Raw genomic sequence first — 22,272 nt, 5'->3', positions numbered from 1 at the left:
CCCCAACCCATCCCCGGTATTAACCCGAATTTCAAAAGTAAAAGTGGGATGAGCACATAGTAAACCCATTAGCATGGTTATAAAAATAGTTGTGTGTCACAGTCTTACTGAAACTGGTTTAGATGATTAGGATACTAACATGAGTTTGCTGTTGGGTTCCGTCCTCTCCAACCCCCTCAAGTCTTGGTTTAGAATATTACTGATATGTTGTGATGAAACCACCAAGGAGTTCTGGTTGACCTAACAGACTGTCCTCTTTGGCCTGTGACAGCTTAGCGTCCCCAGGTGAGTGTCAGTCACAGGCCTGAGTACGTGGGATGTGCTGTGCGTGTGAACATTGCCTCTCCCGTGACACAAACCTGGGTTGTCTCCTGAACTGCTCAGCTGATTTTGAAAGACATCTTCTGTCACCAAGGAGAGCAGCGGGAGCAGTACCTCAGGCAGTGCCTTTTCTGCAGCCATGCCTAGTACTAGCAGGAGGCGTGTATTTAGAAGCAATCTGTGGAAAAGGGTGAATGAACTGAATTATTTTGAACTATGAAGGGAGAAGTCATTTGTTTTTGAGAATTAGATGAAGCCAGGGCTCCGTCTGGGTGAGAGTTGAGGATGTGGAGACCTGAACCACATTTCACGCCTAGAAGTTCCTGCTCCCCCAGTGCTGGCTGCTTATGTGTTGGACCCCTGAACAGTTAAGGCCTTCCATCTCCAGTTTCACAGGACCATTTCTAGTGTTAACTAATTATCGTGGGAATTCCTGTGTCTCTGCAGGGGCTGGAGCCTTAAAAAACAAAAACAAAACTTGGTTCTAATTAAATCTTAAAGTCGAATAGTGACATGATGTGGTATGTGAGGAGCTGTGCCCACAATTCTGATTGTTTTATGTTGGTAATGGAGAGCGGGTTTGCATTTTATCCAGTAAGTGAAGCTGCCTGTCATGTATGCTGTGACTTTTGTGAAAAATGTATGCTGTGACTTTTATGAAATGTAAGACATGTTATTACCTGAAGCTCTTAAACTGGGCAGAGATTATTTTTCATCTTGCTGGTAACAGTTTTAAATTATGTGTTGCGTGTTCGAATTATAATTGTAGCATTTTTTCTATGGGTAATACTTTCAGCAAAACTTGGTAGCTCTTTCCTATATAGTTGGCATTACCTCTAAAGGTTTAATGACATCTTGGTTTTGTAGGAATACTGAGAAAACAGCGTAATGTTCTCGACATGATTATGAAAGATCACGTTGTTTCACGACTGTGTGACAGAGTTGTGACAGCTCTGCCAGCATCGCCGCCTGTGTCTGTACTTGGGCAGTACAAGTGGAAAGGCTGTAGGGAAAGCATCGGGCGGGGCAGCCCACACCAGCCTTGGAATGTGGAGCATCCACAGAGTGTGCTTTGGATACAGCATTTCTGATTCCTGGGATGCAAACTATTTTATGGACTTCAAAGGGAAAGTAAAAAACACTCCCCTTTTCCTGTTGCAGGATTGACTTCTGTGCTTCGGGTTTTCAGATAAACCTCACTCGATGGGACAAAATTGCCACAGACAAGGAGGAGTGAGCGGTGTAAGGATGGTCTCCATCTGATCTGTGTTTTGGTTTGGTTTGGTTTGGGGAAAGAGTAGTTGCCCTGGTAAATGTTCCACTTGCAGAGTAATCCAGTTTTCACAAGGGATTTTCTAATATGCATTTAATGAGCAAGTTGCACACTGGGTTTTCTTGATTCTGTCATCTGTGTAACCCTGTGACAGCCTAGGGCGGCACTTTGTCACACTCTTCAGAATTGCACACATTACTGTGTAACGAGTCCACATTAGAAGCTGAGCTGTTACAAGTGTGATGGGTGCCCCCTGAGAGCTGCATTCCTAGAGGGACAGGATGTCACCAAGCTGTCCTTCAACGGAAAGCAAGGGACCTGTTGGAAATGCAGAAAAAGCCACTGTACTTTGGGTGTCTTGTTACCTCAATCTGTGGAAACATTAAAAGAAGAGTTGACTGTTGAACAGAGTTTGGCTCTGATACAGTTTTGAAGTAGTCTTACATGCTCAAAACTGGATTTTAAAATTACTGGCTTTTTTAATATTGTATTTATGTAACTTAGCAAGTGTGGCTTTTCGGTTTTTGCTTTATATTTTGAGCTTATTGTGCTGAGGTCAGTGTTCTATCTTGACCTTTAAGAAGCTTTTTTTCCTCATCTATAAAAGGATGTGTTAGATTAAATGTTCTCTGTTGATCCTTTGCTTTTCAGCATGTGATTCTCATCTTAAGCCAAAATGTCTTTGTAAGGTGAATAATCAGTTCTGTGGTTTGCTCTGCCTTGAGTTCTGTGTTCCCTGCCACCCTGCTAGGTGTCCATAACTAAAAAGACACATAAACGCCTTGCCTGCTGTTAGGGGGCTCATGGGCCACCATTCTTCCGTGTGCACCGTGTTGGGACTCCTTTAAAGGCCAATCCCTTGGAGTACCCTGACAAAATACCTCCCTTGCCCCGCTGGAAATTCGTGGTCCTGGCTGCATGCTGTGTGTACTTGGCCCAGTGGCAGAGATGGATGTGTCCCTCCTCAGTGGTGGTCATAGAAGGCAGGCTCAGTCCCAGCTGAAGGTGATTAAAGCTGGCAGAAAAGGACCAGAAAACCACACGCATGTCATCATCAGTCCTTGTAAATGATCACTAGGATGAAATCATGGGACTTCATCACCTCGTAGGCTTAGGGTAGATGTCCTTGGCCCTAGTTTGAGAAACAGTAATGTAAACTAAAGCTAGGTGTTTGTTTTAGAAACTTGCTTTAGGTGATAGTTAATTTCAATCTAGTTTTCTTATTAGTCTTTTATTAGGTTGATGCAAAAGTAATAGCGGTTTAAAGGGTTAATGATTACAAAAACCACAATTACTTTTGCACCAACCTCATAGCTTTGTAGGTTAAGCTAGCTATTTAAGACAGTACATCATCAAAACCCCGGAGGCAGCTTTTCACTATTGTCTTTTGCTGTGGTCCGTTGCCGCACAAACTTGAGAAGCTTCTCTCACTGTGGTTGTCGCTGTGAATGGCACACCCTGGAATTGTGGTCAGCTGGCCTTCATCCTCTGCCCGCCGAGGTTCTTTTCTTAAGCAATAAAACCCTCTACTTTCAAATTGACCCTTGAACATCACAGGGATTATGGGTGCCAACCCCTGTGCAGTCGAAAACCCACGTGTAACTTTTGACTCCCTGTAAACTTACCTACAAATAGCCTGCTTTTGAATGGAAGCCATACTGATAATAGTTCATTAACACATATTTTGTATGTTGTATGTATCATATACTGTATTCTTATAATAAAGGAAGCTAGAGAAAAAATGTTAAAATCATAAGGAAGAGAAAATACATTTACAGTACTGTACATATTTATTGAAAAAAATCCACATGTACGTGGATCCATGCAGTTCAAACCCATGTTGTTCAAGGGTCAAGTGTGTACAGTACTACCTAAAAGACAGTGTCTGACCTGTGAGCTTACCACAGTCTGTCATCAGTTTCTCACCTCCACCCATAAAAAAAAATGGAACTTTAATTCCAGTCACGTCCACCAGTAGCCCACGCATTGCCCTTTGGCATTTTGACCCCACTATACATCCTCCAACCAGCAGCTTTCTATTTACGTCCACATAGAAGTATGCTGTGATGCTTAATTTAGGTCAGCTCTCAGCACGTGGTCACCTTCTGTGCCTGTCAGATGCTCCTTGCTTTGCTGGGTTCTGCTTACCTGCTTAACCCACACAGGGTTCTAGGCTTAGACTAGATGTGGACTTGGATTTCCATGCCCATGCTCCGAGGTAGAGCGTTAAGGCACATGTGAGCAGTGATGATTCCAGACACGCCTCTCCTCGTGGCCCCAACCATGAGGTTGTGTTCTCCGTCATCTGAAAACATTCCATCTAAAAACATTTGTTGTTCCACAAGAGAGAAAGGAAAATCTTTTAAAGGAACCCATCAAGAAAGGGAGAGGAAGCAAGTATATAAGAAGATAAATTTATGTCACTACTTATGTCAGGCAATAAACTTTTTAGGGTAATAAATTTCATAATGAGCATTGTAAACACCAGGTAAATTTATCAGCCACTTGCATCCTGGTGTGGAGGGTGGGAGTTCCCATCTCTCATCTCATTGAGTGCAACCCCAGTCTATTAGTACCTCAGCCAAAGGCACGGATTGTCCACACCTGCCCTCTCCCTCATCCTTCCATCCACCTGTCCCCACGCCTGCTTCATTCCAACCAAAGTGCCTGTGGAGTGTTTCCGATGATTTATACATCTATTAGACCTCACTTGGAAAAGGATTTTTGGCAGTTTACAGTTTGGAACTCGAGGGGCTTATTTGTTTTTGTTTTTGTTTTGTTTTTTCCTAAGTGAAGACATCAAGAGAAATGGAAAGTAAAACATGCTGAAGCCAAGGGTATGAAATGTAGAGAACGTGTGCCGTGACAGTGAGTATTGCTGGTGGGCCACAGATGATTTGGTTCAGGATGTCGAGTACCATATTTTAAGAGTGAACCTGTGAATCAGATTCACAGTAATCCCACGCACGTGTACCTACACATGCACATGTGCACACATTGCATCCCTCCATCTGTCCATCTCACGTCTCCCTCCCCCTCTCCCTCCCTCACCCCGGCTCAGTAAAAGTACAAGGCCCAGTAATAAGACCTGCAAGAAAATTTTGCCCTGGGTCCTCATTAAGGAAGTTTTGCCTGATTCAATGAATAAAATGTGTTCATACCACCTTCTTCATAATACATAGAAGGTTCAAGGGCTGTTTCTCTAAAGAGGTTCTTTGTGACTGGAAGCGTAAACCCAAGCAGTTTGGTTATCTGTTTAAATGATAACTTAAGGCCTCGGTGTTCCATGTCATAGAGGATGGTGTTTCTAAAAACCCACCTTAGACATAAACAAAAATCTCATGAAGGAATCTATAACTTTTAAAATCCATTTAATTTTTTTTAATTAAAGTTTATTGGGGTGACAGTTGTTAATAAAGTTACATAGATTTCAGGTGTACAATTCTGTATTACATCATCTATAAATCCCATTGTGTGTTCACCACCCAGAGTCAGTTCTCCTTCCATCACCATGTATTTGATCCCCTTTACCCTCATCTCCCACCCCCCACCCCCCTTACCCTCTGGTTACCACTAAACTATTGTCTGTGTCTATGAGTTTTTGTTTTTCATTTGTTTGTCTTGTTCTTTTGTTGTTTTTGGTTCATATACCACATATCAGTGAAATCATATGGTTCTATGACTTATTTCGCTTAGCATTGTAATCTCAAGATCCATCCATGTTGTCACAAATGGTCCTATTTCATCTTTTCTTACCACCGAATAGTATTCCATTGTGTATATATACCACAACTTCTTGATCCATCTATCTATCGAAGGACATTTTGGTTGTTTCCATGTCTTGGCCACCGTAAATAAAGCTGCAATGAACATTGGAGCACATGTGTCTTTTTGGATAAATGTTTTCAGATTTTTTGGGTAGATACCCAGGAGAGAGATTGCCGGGTCATATGGTAATTCTATTCGTAATTTTCGAGGAACTTCCACACTGCCTTCCATAGCGGCTGCACCAGTCTGCATTCCCACCAACAGTGTATGAGGGTTCCTTTTTCTCCACAGCCTCTCCAACACTTGTTACTATTTGTCTTGTTGATGATAGCCATTCTGACTGGGGTGAGGTGATATCTCATTGTGGTTTTGATTTGCATTTCTCTGATGATTAGTGATGTTGAGCATTTTTTCATGTCTATTTGCCATTTGTATGTCCTCTTTGGAGAAATGTCTCTTCAAGTCCTCTACCCATTTTTCAATTGGGTTGTTTGTTTTTTTGTTGAGTTGCATGAGTTCCTTGTATATTTTGGATACTAGCCCCTTATCGGAGACAGTTTGCAAAAATCTTCTCCCATTCAGTTGGTGGCCTCTTTATTTTGCCGATGGTTTCTTTTGCTGTGCAGAAGCTTTTAAGTTTGATACAGTCCCATTCATTTATTTTAGCTTTTATTTCCCTTCCCTTTGGAGTCAAATTCATGAAATGATCCTTGGACCCAAGGTCCATAAGTTTAGTACCCATGTTTTCTTTTATGTAGTTTATTCAGGTCTTATGCTTCAGTCTTTGATCCATTTTGAATTAATCTTGGTACATGGTGACAGATAGCAGTCCAGTTTCATTCTTTTGCACGTGACTATCCAATTCTCCCAGCACCACTTATTGAAGAGGCTGTCTTTTCTCTATTGTATGTTTTTTGCTTCTTTGTCACAAATTATGTGTCCATATTTATGTGGGTTTATTTCTGGGTTCTCATTTCTATTCCATTGGTCTATGTGTCTGTTTTTCTGCCAATACCATGCTGTTTTGATTATTGTTGTCCTGTAGTACAAACTAAAGTCAGGGAGTGTGATACCGTGAGCATTGTTCTTTTTTCTTAAGATTGCTTTGGCTATTCGGGGTCTTTTGTGGTTCCAAACAAATCTGATGAAAACCCATTTAATTTTAAGTAATTTCTTATTATGTAGGGTTGTTAGTTTTAAACCTGTAGATGTTATGGGACATTTACTGTCAAATTATAATTTTCAAAAAGTAAAAACGTGACTTATAAATACAGAATGAATACTTGTCAAATATTTAATTCAATAAAGGAATCAAAAGCATTGTAGAAATTGGTTCAAAGAAAATTCAAGAGACTGAATATATATGGGCACTGAAAGAAGGCTGGAATAGTTACAAGGAAAATAGCAAAACCCATTAATGACCTACAGAGCCATAAAGTTAACCTTTGCTGTTGTTTTTTCTCTGGAACAGACTTCATTTGTGTCCCTACGCAGTGCTATTCATTTTTATCACTACGGGTATTTGAAAAATAACGTCTAGCCTTACCAAGTTATAAAATATCCTAGTCCATGCTAAGCAGTAAGTCAGGCAAAGGTGCATCACCCTAAAGCGTGATGTAATCCGTGGTGGGCACACCTGCCAGCATTCTAGCACGACACTGAAATGATATGTGGGCATGCTTTAGCCTGTTTCCAAGTTGGAGGTTTTTTTCCCTGACCATTAGAAAACATTGGCTTTGGTTTGGGAGAATCTAATCTGACCCATCTTTCTGGGAGTAAGCACTGCCGCTTCCCTTTTATTGGGACAACTTCAGGCCGTCATCACCTGTATGTGACCTTGAGGGTCACCCATTTCTGCAGGGGCTGTGCTTGTGAGAGGAGTAGCCTCCTGTCTGTCAGAGAACAGAACCAGAAGTGCTGGGTGAAGAGCTGGTGGTCAGGGCCAAGTCCCATAGGGCTTTGTAGGACAGCGTAAGGCGGTCGGATTTTTCTCCGTGTGATGAAGGGGTTGAAGTGGAAACATGACATGAAATGTTTGACATTTTGATATTTGATCGCTGGCTATAAATGAAAGAAAATCTCTTTAATGTGGTTATAATCATATTCTTTATTACTTTTCAGAAGTGTCTTTAAATGCTGTCTTTTAAAGCTTTCTGTTTAGCAAAGTGGCATATACAAAAGTACAGTGTTTATTATGCAAATAATATAAAAAGACACTAACGTTCCACATCATCAGAAGACCCTAAAGGGTCAGTTGTGGTGTAGGGTGGAGAGCTAGCAGAAGGAGTCCTTTTGGCGCTGACATGCTGTTCACATATTTGACTTCACACAGAGGGAACCAGCCTCCTGCAGGTTTTCTGTACTTAACCCCCAGGAAGCTGATGTAAGCCAGTCTCTGCCCTTCTGAGAAGCGCTTGGTAAGAGGTCAGGGACAGCCACTGTAAGAAGAACTTCTCTCCTGGGAGAAACAGCACAGGAAGTGCCCAGTAGGGCGTGTGCACTTCCACCCTCAGCATCATGCATTGTGGGAGGTTCCAAGAACACTTCCCAGATTGGCCTGGATCTGGAGGGAGGGCTCGTGGGGTGCTTCCACGTCCACCCAGGCCTGTTTTTCATTACACCTTTGGAAAAACTAAGCAACCGCTGCATCTAGGTTCCATTTCATTATGTCATGACATAAAGTCACTCTAGTGGAAAGCAGCAGATTCTAAACCCCAACCAGAGCAGCTTTCCAGGGTAGCAAAAGCAGTACCTTGTGCTGAGAATTCAGCAGTTACATCCATCACCAACTCAGCTGAATATTGGCAGGATGTCAGGTTTTGTCTCATTCATTGTTGGTTGTTTTCTAGGAGAGGCATTTATATCTTTTATCCGATTGCCATATTTGTATGTGCGTAAGTACATGGTGTTAAGGACTTTCGAAGCTCTTTAGTTTCTTTGCAGTGAACAGAGGAAGATGCATGGACGAGAAATACCCATGAATACCACAAATGGGCATACACAGAGTGGCTTCGGGGTCCAGTTATACTAACATAGATGTGTAACAGGTTAAAGAATTATTCCCAGAGAGGTCTCTAGTGAAAGGCGTCAAATTTCTGTCCTTTGCCTTGTTCTGTAGAAGAGCATATTTATCAATCATATTAGTAATATATTTGACAGTTACCCTGTGAAGCAAATGTTATACATATTACTGTCCCTCCTTACCGATAAGGTACAACAGATTGCTTAAGGTCACAGAGCTAGTAAATTACAGAACTAGGTCTTAAACCCAGGTCCCCTCACACCTCGGCTAAAGTGCTCTGAGCAAGCAGTTAGAGGGGTGCCTGCCATGGTGGTCCTGGACTTACAGCAAGCTGCGTGCAGAAGCTTCCCCCACCTCAGGATTCACAAGAATAAAATAAAAATCCTGTATTTCAGAGCAGTCCCTATTCCTAGGAGTAAAGAGTAGAGATACTATACTGACCTGCTCTGGAGAGTAAGGATACTGAACCCAGAGAAAGGCTACTTGTTAGAAAGCGGGGTTGGTTGGTAAAGCAAGACCGCATCCAAAGGCATTGCTTTAAATGTGTTGGGGGAGGTGGAGAGGAGCTGCATGGAGCTCTTTCTCCGACTACAAGGCTGTTCTCAGCTACAGTCTTGGGGGAGAACCATGTTGAAAGCGGGGGAGGCTACCTGCCCCAACCACCTGCCTGCCCACCTTCAGGTGAAGGAGAGAAGGTTTTCTCTAAATGAGTGAGAGGCCAAATATCCCAAGTCTGCAGCAAAGCCGGGGGAGGGTACAGGGTGATGGGCAGAGACAGACCCTCAAATTCTTAAATGAAGGGGAAGCGTTCCCACAGCCTTCACACTCCTGGCTCACATAGAACTTCTCGGGGCCTTATGCTGTGGAGAGGTGAGAAGTGCAGATTATTAGCAGTTTATCTCCGGGTGAGGGATGGGAAAGCCAGAAACTGGTGCTTCCCACAGTCATCCTGATGGGACGATAGTAGCATGTAAGAAACACAAGAAATAGAAGCATATTGGACTTGGATGGCCAAATTGAAACATTCAAAATTATTTTAAAAACACATTGGCACCACAAGAGATGGTGTATTTTAACACTACAAAAATCCTTCTTGGATTGGCATTCATAAAACCAGTGGCTGGGTGATGAGAAGGGAAATAGGGTACAAGCAAGGCTTGTCTTTATTTCTGTTTCCAAGCTCTTAGCATTATGCCCACCTCCTACTGCTGAGAGTTAAAAGTGAACTGTACTGCTGCTCTAGTTTATGAATGAAAAGCTGGTTTAACTGTAAGTATTCCCTCTTAACTACAGGACTTAGTAGGTTTGGAGAAACTGAAAAATAGAAATGATAGAATCCTTTCCAAAAATGTAGCAAAGCTAAAAATAGGGGAGAAGAAATGTGTATGGGGAGAGGCTTTGAGACTAGGAGATGGCCTTTGGAATCACATAAAAATGCTTGGTAGCCACCTGCCTTGCTGCTTAGTTTAAAGTTTGGCATAGTTTTAAATAGTATCATTTAGATTGTGCACTTTGAATGTAAGTATTCTTACATAAAAACGTAAATCTGCTTTTCAAATCTAACATTGACGTGTGTGTGTGTGTGTGTGTGTGTGTGTGTATCTCAAAATTGTTGATTTTAGAACTTCACCATCAAAGGACCCAGCGAGAGTGGGCTTTAGGGCCACCTCAGTGAATTATGTTGATTGTGCCCCATTGAGGATCACTTTCTAATCAGTGTGGCAGAGCCTCTGGTAAGGCTCCCGGTTTAGTTTTCAGGCAGCAGATTTGCATCTTTAGAGATGCGATGCCTGTTAATATGAAGAGCAGCAATTACTAATTTGATTTGCCTTGTATCTGTGTGTACAAAAAGGAGGCCTGCGTCTTTCAGTGAGTTTTGGTAAGGTGCAATACATGATAAGGTCGTTGGAATGGACATTAGGTGCCGAGGGCTCGACAGACAGATGTGATGTGGTAAAAAATTTGATGTTAAGAAAAAACGTTGAGAAGATTTATAGGAGTCTTGAAGAATATGAGGTTAGTCTTCTTTGTTCTGAGAGCACAGAAATTATTCTACTCCCAGGAAACAACATCAGAATCTTGTTGGGAGTTGGGTAGAAGAGAAGCAGCAAAAACACATTTGATTTTGAAAATTACCTGTGTAACGTCCTGTGAGCCAGGTGTTTTTTTTTTCTTTTTTATTTAAGTTTGTCAAAAACAGGTAGACCCAATATTCACACTGATACCATAAGAGCAAAGTCAAAATTACGTGGTTTTCAATGTAATTTTTTTTTCCTAAAATGACTGTTACTTCCATGTGTTTTTGATCATGATATTCATGTTGAAGTTTCAAATATAATTAACAAGGGGACAACACGGAGGGGAACCTAGGTTGTTTAAAAAAGAAAAGCATAAGAAAGGATAATAACTCAGTCGCTGCGGGACTGAAGATGACGGGGGATTGTTTGTAACAGGGACTTGATGCCTGTCCCTCCTTCAAACGGCGTGTGTGCTAAGTACAGAGGGCGGCATGTCAAAATATATGGTACTGCACTGCCTGTTGGGTTGGAGATGGTGCATCCCTCAGCAGTGTTACTAGCACCTGATTTTCTCTGCTTGCTTTGATTAAGAGATCAATTATAGACATCTATTTTGGAGCAGATGCGGTTTCTTTAAACCAGTCCTATAATCACTTTTGAAGTTAAGAGTTTTCAAATACAAGCCATGATTCTATGTCTAAGTTGATAGCTTTGGTGATTCTGACATTGCCATACATACTGTTTGCTCTTAACAGAAAGCAAAATCTGGTTACACAGCTGGCAAATTTAGACTTTAAAATATAATCCTTGGCTTTAAAATATTCCTGGCAGCTAAACGGTTACCTCCTTCGAGTCTTCCAGGGAATTCTCTCTTTAGTTCCTTGCCAGGGTGATGACACTGGACAGGAGAGGACAGCCTCAGGGTCAGCACACTCTCTCTGTGAAGAGCCAGATAATAAATACTTTAGCCTTTTGGGCCATACAGTCTCTGTTACAACTACTCAGCTCTATTGTTACAGCGTGAAAGTTGCCACAGGCAGTATGTAAACAGTTCTCTCCATGAACAGAAGTTCTTAATTTAATGTACTCCAATTTATCCAGTTTTTCTTTTGTTTTTTTGGGCTGTTCAACAAATCTTTCCCTAATCCCCAAACCCATTCTCTTCTGTTGCGTTCTAGAAGCTCTCACGCTGATATCTGTGATGTGCCTTGTGAATGTGTAGCGCTCAGGGTCATACCACTGTCACCACCGCTGCACTACCACCTCTGGCATAAAGCCAGGATGTCTGTGTACAGGGCAGTCTGTTCTGGATTTGTCCTGTTACCCTGATGCCAGTTCCACATTGCCCTAATTATGCGGTCTTTAAGTGTTGTTGTCTGGTACGGAAAGTCCCCTCCTTGTTTTTCTTTGGGTGTGCCTGGGTTACTCATGGCCCTTTCCACGTCCACATATAGTAGAATCAGCTTTTCAATTTCCACTCCCCAGGGGGAAACCTACTGGAATTCTGATTGAGAATTCATTGCATCTGATCATTTAGGGGAGTTGGCATCTTTACAGTTAATGAAGGTATTTTGCAATTTTCTTGCATGTCTTTCATTAGATTGATTCCTTGGGTTTTGTAAAATACTGTTTTTGATGTTGTTATAAGTGGCATCATTTAAATTTTGTTTTCATATTCCGTTTATTGCTGTCTTTTTATCCTAATCTCTGAAGAAAATTCTAAGCTTTCACCATTAAGAATAATATTTGCTGTAGAGTTTTAAAATACTGTGTATCAGGCATATCAGTTACCCATCACTATAATAATGCTGTGTAACAAATGATCTCAAACCTCAGTGGCATATTAGCATTTATTATTTACACATCTGTGATTGTTGGGTGGACAATTCGGATCTTGACTTCCTTTCAGGATATGGCTTTGGCTGACTGAGATCAACAAGACATTGAAGTATGAACTGGAAATTTCCACTGGACCGATTCTCTTAGACCCTCCGTTTTGTTTGTTTGTTTGTTTGTTTGTTTTTTTAATAGGGACATATCAGTATTGAATTTGATTCTGATTTCAGAAGGTATAATCCAAGGATAAAAAACAGTGATATTTTATTTAAAATAATTTTTATTTAGAATTATACAAGATGAACATACATGTTACTGAAAAATAGTCCAGAAGATGAGAAATAACATAAATTCCAAAGGAGATTTGAAAGTACCAAACTAAAATATTGTGCATGTAATAATTCTAGCATGTCTACATTGAGTGTTTGATGAGTGGCAGGGAGTGTTATAAGTGCTTACACACATCAATCATTTGATCACATGATAGCTGTGTGAGTTAGCTACTGTTATCCCCATTTGTTAATGAGAAAAGTTAAGCAACTTGCTCAAGGACACATAGCTAGTGAGTGCCAGAACCAGGCAAAGACCAAGACGATCTGCCTCAGGAGCCTGAGCTGTACTGCTTCAGATGAGGGAAAATATTTAAAATCCTCAGCAGGAACAGCTGGGCTGACTCAGATTGGTTCTTTCCTCCTTCAGTGGCTCATCTGCTCATTCTCTCACAGCAGTGACAGAGGCACGAGAGAGAGCAAGCTCCTGGTTCAAAGCCCACTTCAGATTCAAGGGCTGTGACAATCAGCCCATCCACAACAGCAGAAAAACGTAAAAGTTTCCATGGCAAAGGGGATGAATACAGAGGAGTTAAGAATTGGTACCCTCACTAGTTAAGTTTGTGGGAGAAAAAAAAGTTCTATCTAATTTCTGGGGGGGGGGTGGAAATTCTTTCATGAATGAATATTGAATTGTCTGCATCTACTGAGATTATTTTTTTGTTGTTTATTCCATGAAGCAAGTAAATTACATTGGGTCCCATCCCCCCAAAAAACAACAAGTCAACCTTGCATTCCCGAAACAAACCCAACTTGGTGACAGTGTTTTATCCTTTTTATGTATGGTTGGATTTCCTTCACTAAAATTATGTATTATAGATGCAAATCCTAGTTTATTGTTGACATTGACCTGTAATGTTCCCCTTTTTGTAAAAGTAATGTGTCTATTCAAATATTTTGAACTTTCACTATTTTTAATCTTATAATACTTTATGTAAGCTGAATGTAAACATTTGTATTAATTATTTATATTAACATCTATTGAGGTTCTGGTATTTGACAGGTGCTTATTTTCTTGCATTAAAAATGAGATATAAATCACATACCATAAAATTCACCCTTTGAAAAAGTATACAGTGGAGGCGATCGGTTTGCTCAGTGGTTAGAGCACGGTGTTCATGATAACAAGGTCGCTGGTTCAATTCCCACATGGGCCAGTGAGAAACAACGGCTTAAACTTGGAGCTGAGCCTCTAACGGGCAGCCAGTTGGCTCAGTGGTTGGAGCATGGTGTTCATAAGGCCAAGACCTCTGGTTTGATTCCCACATGGACCAGTGAGAGGCAATGGCTTAAGCTTGGAGCTGAGCCTCTGGTGGGCAGCTGGTTGGCTCAATGGTTAGAGCACGGTGCTCATAACACCAAGCTCGCCAGTTCGAATCCCACATGGGCCAGTGAACTGCACCTTCCACAACTAGATTGCAACAACAACTGGACTTGGAGCTGAGCTGCACCCCCTACAGCTAGATTGAAAAACAATGACTTGACATCCTGGAAAAACACTGTTCCCCAATATTCCCCAATAAATTAAAAACATAAAAATTAAAAATAAAAAAGTATACAATTCAAAGTTTTATATTCACGAAGTTATGCAGCCATCACTACTTAATTCCAGAACATTTTACTCACACCAAAAAGAAACCCCATTCCCATTAGTCGTCACGCTCCTTTCTACCTTCCTCCCAGCCCCTGGCACTGCTGACCTTTCTGCCTCTGGGTTTGCCAGTTCTGAGCAGTTCATATAAATGGAATCAAATGTGTAGATTTTGTACTGTGTTCTCTTAGCAGAATGGTTTCAAAGTTCATCCACATTGTAGCATGAATGAGTACTTCGTCCTTTTTTATGGCTGAATAATTTTCCTTTGTGTGGATATACCCCATTTTATGTATCCATTTGTCAGTTGATGGGTATGTGGGTTGCTTTCACATTTCAACTATTATGAATACTGCTGCTAATGAACATTTGTGTACATGCTTTTGAACATATTTTTCAGTTCTGTTGGGTATGTACGCAAGATGGGAATAGCTGGGATCACATAGTAACTGTTCAATATTTGAGGTACTACAAAACTTTTCCAAAGCATCTATACCCTATTACATCCCCACCAGCAGTGTAGGAGGGTTCTTCACATTCTCACCAACATATGTGTGTAATTGTTATTATAGCCATCTTGGTGTGAAGTGGTATTTCATTGTCCTTTTGATATGTGTTTCCCTAATGTCTAATGCTGTTGATCATCTTTTCATGTGCTTATTTGTCATTTGCATATCTTTGGAGATACGTCTATTCAGATCCTCTGCCAATTTTTAAGTTAGGTTGTCTTTTTATTGTTGTTATACAAAATCATATGTTCTGGGTATTACACTATTATAATCCATGTGATTTGCAAACATTTTTCTTACATTTCTGTTGGTTGTCTTTTCACTTTCTTAATAGTGTCCTTTGAAGCAAAAAGTTTTTGATTTTGATGATGTCTAATGTACTTACTTTTTTTTGTTTCTCATGCTTCTAGTGTCATAGCTAAGAAACCCTTGGTCTGATCCAAAGTCACGAAGATTTACACCTGTCTTACTCTTGAGTTTTACGGATTTTACACTTACATTTAAGTCTTTAATCCATTTCAAGTTAATTTTTATATATGGTGTACATTAGGGATCCAACTTTATTCTTTTGGCTATCCTGTTGTCCAGACAACATTTACTGGAAAAGAGTATTCTTTCTTGCACTGAATGGTCTTAGTACCCTTGTCAGAAATCAATTGACATAGACATATACGGGTTTATTTCTGACTCCCAGTTCTGTTCCTTTGATCTGTCTATCCACTTACCAGTACCACATTGCCGTGATTACTGTAGCTTTGTAGTTAAGTTTTGAAATTGGGAAGTGCGAGTCCTACTTGTTCTTTTTCCAAGATTATTTTCCTGTTCTGAGTTCTTTGTAATTCCGTATGAATTTTAGAATCAGCTTGTCCAATTCTGTAGATAGGCATTAAATTGATCAATTTTGGGAGAACTGTTACCATACCAATATTAAGTTTTCTAATACAAAGTCTTCCCATTTATTTAAGTCTGTAGTTTCTTCAGTGAGGTTTTGTTATTTCCAGTGTATATGTCTTGCACTTCTTTGGTTAAATTTATTCTACATATTTAATCTTTCCAGTGCAATTGTAAATTAAATTGTTTTCTTAATTTCAATTTCAGTTTCTTAGTGCTGCTGTATACAAGCACAGTTGATTTCTGTATATTGATCTTGTATCCTGCAACCTTGCGGACCTCACTCATCCATTAGTTCTAATAGCTATGTTCATGTATGTGAATTTCTTAGAATTTTCTGTGTTTACAGTTATATCATCTGTAAATAGATAGTTTATTTCTTCCTTTTTAATCTTGATTATTTCATTTTCTTACAGAATTGCCTTGGCCAGAACGTCTAGTACAATGTTGAATGTATAGAGTGGACATCTTTGTCTTGTTTTGTGATTTTAGGGGGAGAGTTTTCAGTCTTTCACTAAACGTTATGTTTGCTGTGGGTTTTTCATAGATATCCTTTATCAGTTAGAGGAAGTTCTCTTCTATTCCTAGCTTTTTGAATGTATTTATCATGAAAGGATTATTAGATTTTATCATAAGATTTTTCTGTATTTATTGAGATGATCATGTGGTTTTTGTCCTCTATTCTTTTCATGTGGTTTATTGCATTGATGTATTTTTATGTTGAACTAACCTTGCCTACCTGAGATAAATCCACTTGATGATGGTACATAAATTAACTGTATATGCTGCCGGATTCAATTTGCTAATATTTTGTTGACAATCTTGGATCTATATTCATAAAGAATATTGGGCCTGTGGTTTTCTTTTCTTGTGATACCCTTGTCTGGTTTTAGTATCAGGATAATACTGGCTTCATAGAATGAGTGTGGAGGTGTTTCCTCCTTCTCTTCTGTTTTTTGGAAGAGTTCTTGAAGGATTTAATTCTTTAAATGTTACAAGATTTTGCTATTTCTTCCTGAGTCAGTTTCAGTCATTTTCAGGAACTTGTCCATTTCATCTAGGTTATCTAAGTTCTTGATATACAGTTGTTCATAATATTCCCTTCCAGTCATTTTTATTTCTCTAAGCTCGTTGGTACTGCCCCTTCTTTCGCTCCTGATTATAGGAATTTGAATGTTCTCATTTTTTTCTTGGTCAATCTAAAACGGGTGTCCAAACTTTTTTCAAAGTTTTTTACCAAGGGCTATATGTGGTAAAATACACAAACAGCTGGGCCACTCACTCGAGGTGAACTACATATTGCCTGACCTGGTTTATTTAAGTAAAATAGATATATTTTTGGAATTTGCTGCGGGCCAATTAACAATGGATTGTGGACCGCAGTTGGCCTGCGGGCCGCACTTTTGACACCCCTGATCTAAAAGGTTGGTCAGTTTTTTTGATATTTTCAAAAAACCAACTTTTGGGGTTTTTTAATTTTATTTTTGCTCTTGTTTTTCTGGTCTGTATTTCATTAATTTTTGCTCTTATTTTTGTTCCTTCTTTCTGCTTGCTTTGAGTTTAATTTACCTTTTAATTTCTAGTTTCTTAGGGTGGATGCTTAGGTTAATAATTTGATATCTTGTTTTTTAATGTGGAATTTACCAATTTCTTTTTGTTTTTTATTTCTAACTTCATTCCACTGTGTTCAGAAGTTGTACTGTGTTTGAGTGGGTTTTTCTATAAATGTCTATTAGGTCTAGTTGGATTATAGTGCTGTTCAAGCTATGTTTCCTTGCTGATCTTCTGTCTAGTTCTGTGTATTCTCTGTCTAGTTAAGTATGCATATTAGAAATGGTGTTTTGAGGTCTTTGTTGTTGAATTGTCTGTCTCCTTTCAGTTCTGTCAGATTTGCTTCATTTTAGGGCTCTCTTGTTAGGTTCACGTATGTTTATAATTGTTATGTCTTCTTGATGGTTTAACACTTTTATTATAAGATGTTCTTTTTCTCTAGTAACTTTTGTTTTAAAGTCTGTTTTGCCTCATACGGTATAGCTATTCCAGGTCTATTTTGGGTTTTGTTTTGTACAGTGTATCTTTTTCTGTTCAGCCTGTTTGTATCTTCATATCTAAAGTGTCCCTCTTATAGGCAGTACAGAGTTGAACTAGATCTTTTTATCCTTTCTGCCAATCTCTGCTTTTTACATGGATTATTTGTAATTACTAATAAGGTAGGGTTTGTCGTCCATTTTGTTTCTTATTCTCCATTAACTCATGCCTGTTTTCTCCCTCTGTTACTCCATTACCATCATCATTCATGTCAAGTAGGTATTTTCTAATTACCATTTTAATTCCTTTGTTTTATTTCTGTTATATAGTTTTAGCTGTTTTCTTAGTTGTTGCCCTGAGGGTTACAATTAACATTTTAATCTATGATAATGTAGTGTAGATTAATACCTATTTAAGTTCAATAGTATATAAAAACTTTGCTCTTCGCTCCCCTAATCCTTTATGCTGTTGTCATATAAAATCCATCTTTTTACTTTACATTCCCATTAACACAGATTTGTAATTATTGCTTTTTGTATTTAAATCAGGTAAGAGTAAAAGTGTTGTGAACCAAAATACATTTACTCTGTCTTATATAATTAACCATATAGTTATCTTCCCAGTGCCTTTTTTTTTTTCCATGTGGATTTTGAGTTGCTGTCTAGTGTCTTTTCATTTTAGCCTAAAGGACTCCCTTTGGTATTCATTGTAAAAGCAAGTAAGCTAGCCACTAATTGTCTTTTTTTATCTGGGAATGTCTTAATTTCTCCTTCATTATCAAGGGATAGTTACGCTAGATATAGAATTCTTGGTTGACAGTCTTTTTCTTTCAGCACTTTATATATTGTATCCCATTACCTTCTGACCTCTACATGGTTTCTATTTGAGAACCATGTTAATCTTATCAAGGATCCTTGAATTTGACTTGTCAGTTCTCTTGCTGCTCTCAAGATTATCATCTTTGGCTTTCAATTTGATTATGTGTCTAGGTGAGGATCTCTTTAAGTTTATTTTGCTTGGAATTTCTTGTATGTGTGGATTAATGTTCTCCATCAAATTTTGGAAGTTTTTGACCATTATTTCTTCAAACATTTTTTCTGCCCCTTTCTTTCCTTTCCTTTTGAAACTCCCAAATGTGTGTTTTGGTATTATTGATGATGTCCCAGAAATCTCTGAGATTCTGTTCTTTTTCTTCATTCTTTTTGCTCTCTGTTCCTCAGACTAGATAATCTCTATTGACCTGTCTTCAGGTTTGGTGATTTCTTCTGCCAGTCCATATCTTCAGTTGAGCCATTGTAGTGAATTTTTCATTTCAGTTTTTATAGTTTCAACTCAAGGATTTTTTTTTTTAATAGTCTCTCTTTATTGATACTATTAGGTGAGTCATTTTTCTCATACTTTACTTCCTTTGACATTATTTCCTATCATTCTTGAACACACTTGAAATAGCTAATTAAAGTCTAATGTCTGGGCTTCCTTGGTGACAGTTTCTATTGATTAATTTTTTCCCTATGTGAGTCATTCTTTCCTCTGTCTTTGCATGTCTTGTGATTCGGTGGTGGTGTTAACAAGACATTTAAAATAATGTGGCAATTTGAAATTCAGATTCTTCCCCTCCCCAGGGTTTGTGATTTCTGACTTGCACATTTGGCTTTTTCTTAAAGTTTCTATGTCTTTACTGAAATGCCCCATCTGTTTATGCATGCTGTCTACTTTTTCTAGTAGATCCTTTTATATGTACCGTAGTTATTTTAATGTTTCTATATCAAAGTACCATTATCTGGGTCATCTCTGAGTCTGGTTTTGTTGATTGCTTTGTTTCTTGATAAATTGTAATTTTTTTTCTTGATTTTTGTATATTTCATAATTTTTATTTGAATACTGTGTATCTCATATAAAACAAGAGAGACAAATAATATTCATGCCTAGAAATGGGCATAGTTCTTAGGCAGCTAGTGTGGAAAACTGTATCGATCTAGTCAGGAGTTGAGCTGGATTTTGCTTTTGCTGTGGTTGCTGGAAGGTTTTTCTCAGTGTCTGTGCTGTCACCAGCTTTCAGCTGTCTCTGTATGCCTGATTCTTAGAGGACTTCTCTCTCCGTGATCTTGCCCTTTCCCTGGGAATAGACTGCTATTGATATTTTCACTCGGTTGTTTTTGTGTGTTTTTTTAATTTATTTTTTAAATTTATTGGGGTGACAATTGTTAGTAAAATCACATAGATTTCAGGTGTGCAATTCTGTATTACATCATCTATAAATCCCATTGTGTGTTCACCACCCAGAGTCAGTTCTCCTTCCATCACCATATATTTGATGCCCTTACCCTCATCTCCCATCCCCTCCCCTCTTACCCTCTGGTAACCACTAAACTATTGTCTGTGTCTATGAGTTTCTATTTCTCATTTGTTTGTCTTGTTCTTTTGTTGTTTTTGGTTTACATACCACGTATCAGTGAAATCACATGGTTCTCTGCTTTTTCTGTCTGACTTACTTTGCTCAGCATTACACTCTCAAGATCCATCCATGTTGTCACAAGTGTTCCTATATCATCTTTTCTTACCGCCAAATAGTATTCCATTGTGTATATATACCACAACTTCTTTATCCATTCATCTATCGAAGGACATTTTGGTTGTTTCCATGTCTTGGCCACCGTAAACAAAGATGCAATGAACATTGGAGCACACGTGTCTTTATGTATAAATGTTTTCAGATTTTTTGGGTAGATATCCAGGAGAGGGATTGCTAGGTCATATGGCAATTCTATTCGTAATTTTTTGAGGAACCTCCACACTGCCTTCCATAATGGCTGCACCAGTCTGCATTCCCACCAACAGTGTATGAGGGTTCCTTTTTCTCCACAGCCTCTCCAACACTTGTTACTATTTGTCTTGTTGATGATAGCCATTCTGACTGGGGTGAGGTGATAGCTCATTGTGGTTTTGATTTGCATTTCTCTGATGATTAGTGATGTTGAGCATTTTTTCATATGTCTATTTGCCATTTGTATGTCCTCTTTGGAGAAATGTCTCTTCAAGTCCTCTGCCCGTTTTTCAATTGGGTTGTTTGTTTTTTTGTTGTTGAGTTGCATGAGTTCCTTGTATATTCTCGATATTAGCCCCTTATCGGAGGCACTGTTCGCAAAAATCTTCTCCCATTCAGTTGGCGGCCTCTTTATTTTGTCGATGGTTTCTTTTGCTGTGCAGAAGCTTTTAAGTTTCATATAGTCCCATTCGTTTATTTTAGCTTTTACTTCCATTGCCTTTGGAGTCAAATTCATAAAATGCTCTTTGAACCCAAGGTCCATAAGTTTAGTACCTATGTTTTCTTCTATGCAGTTTATTGTGTCAGGTCTTATGCTTAAGTCTTTGATCCATTTTGAATTAACTTTGGTACATGGTGACAAATAGCAGTCCAGTTTAATTCTTTTGCACGTGGTTATCCAATTCTCCCAGCACCATCTATTGAAGAAGCTGTCTTTGCTCCATTGTATGTTTTTAGCTTCTTTGTCAAAAATGTTTATGTGGTTTTATTTCTGGGTTCTCAATTCTATTCCATTGGTCTATGTGTCTGTTTTTCTGCCAATACCATGCTGTTTTGATTATTGTAGCCCTGTAGTACAAGCCAAAGTCAGGAAGTGTGATACCTCCATTGTTGTTCTTTTTTCTTAAGATTGCTTTGGTTATTCGGGGTCTTTTGTGTTTCCAAATAAATCTGATGAGTTTTTGTTCTATTTCTTTAAAATATGACATTGGGATTTTGATGGGGATTGCATTAAATCTATATATTGCTTTGGGTAATATGGCCATTTTAACTATGTTGATTCTTCCAATCCATGTCACTCGGTTCTTGATAGGCTGGGATGGGAAGGTGGAAGGGAGAGTGGGAGCAGGGCAGTTACTTGTTTTGGTCCCATCTCAGGCTTAGGCCCTGTGCTCCTCAGCCTTGTAGATGGATCTTTACCAGGATTCTTTCTCCTGCCCATGGGGTAAAGGGTTTTTTCCTCACACTGTCCTTCCCTTGGTTTTAATGGAGTCAACAGGGTTTCCCTACCCTTCCCCTAGAGGCCTGAGAGAAAGATCAGAGTAGGCAGGTGGGTCTTCATAACCTTTCTCCTGAAAATGGCCAGACCCCCTCCTCTGTGGCTTGCTGAGAAAGTCTGTGTCTGATCTCCTGCCTTTCCCTGGTCTTTCTTACAAGTGAACTTTTATATATCATGCTAGCCTACACTCAGCCTTTAGCAGTTCTTTGGAGTTTAGCTGATCCCTTCTTATTCATTTGTAGAGGCCCTGCCTTCCACTTGTACTCTGCCACAGATGAGACAGTCTCCATGTCCCATCTTTCCTTGGATGGGCTGTCGTTCCTTGAATTTCAAGTCATTTGGTTGCCTTGCAACCTCAGCTCTCTGATGAGTTCAAGAAAAGTTGTCATTTTGTAGTTTGTCTAGCTCTTTAACCAGCCTTTTAGCTGTGGACAGGTCCATTCTTAATTCTGAACTATTGATCCTCTTTTCCCATTTAACTTTTGTTTGCAATAAAACACAGGGTTTACAGAATTGGTGTGTAACTGGAGTGGGTTCTCACATGGTTTCTTAGAGCTGGGTCCACAGATGGCGTCATCCATGATGAGCCAGCGCTGGATTTGGTTTTGCCTTTGCACCACCAGTCTCATGTCCTGCAAAACTT

The 22,272-nt window shown here is 39.3% G+C and overlaps 1 protein-coding gene across 2 annotated transcripts in view; it reads left to right on the top strand.

The window, feature by feature from the left end:
* Window positions 1-22,272, top strand: part of CDYL (chromodomain Y like) — a 187,689-nt gene that overhangs the window by 125,462 nt on the left and 39,955 nt on the right. The window contains exon 1 of one of the 2 annotated variants that reach the window (XM_074335278.1): window positions 11,834-11,968. The exons of the other annotated variant lie outside the window; for it this stretch is intronic. The gene's annotated coding sequence lies outside the window, so the exon portion shown is untranslated. Of the gene's footprint in view, window positions 1-11,833; window positions 11,969-22,272 lie in introns of those variants that run through there. 2 annotated transcript variants of the gene reach the window in all.

The sequence above is a fragment of the Rhinolophus sinicus genome, linkage group LG06 (assembly GCF_036562045.2).
Source record: "Rhinolophus sinicus isolate RSC01 linkage group LG06, ASM3656204v1, whole genome shotgun sequence".
Classification (NCBI taxonomy): Eukaryota; Metazoa; Chordata; class Mammalia; order Chiroptera; family Rhinolophidae; genus Rhinolophus; species Rhinolophus sinicus.
The sequence above is the reverse complement of the archived record's forward strand: the minus strand, read 5'-3'. Positions and strand labels throughout refer to the sequence as shown.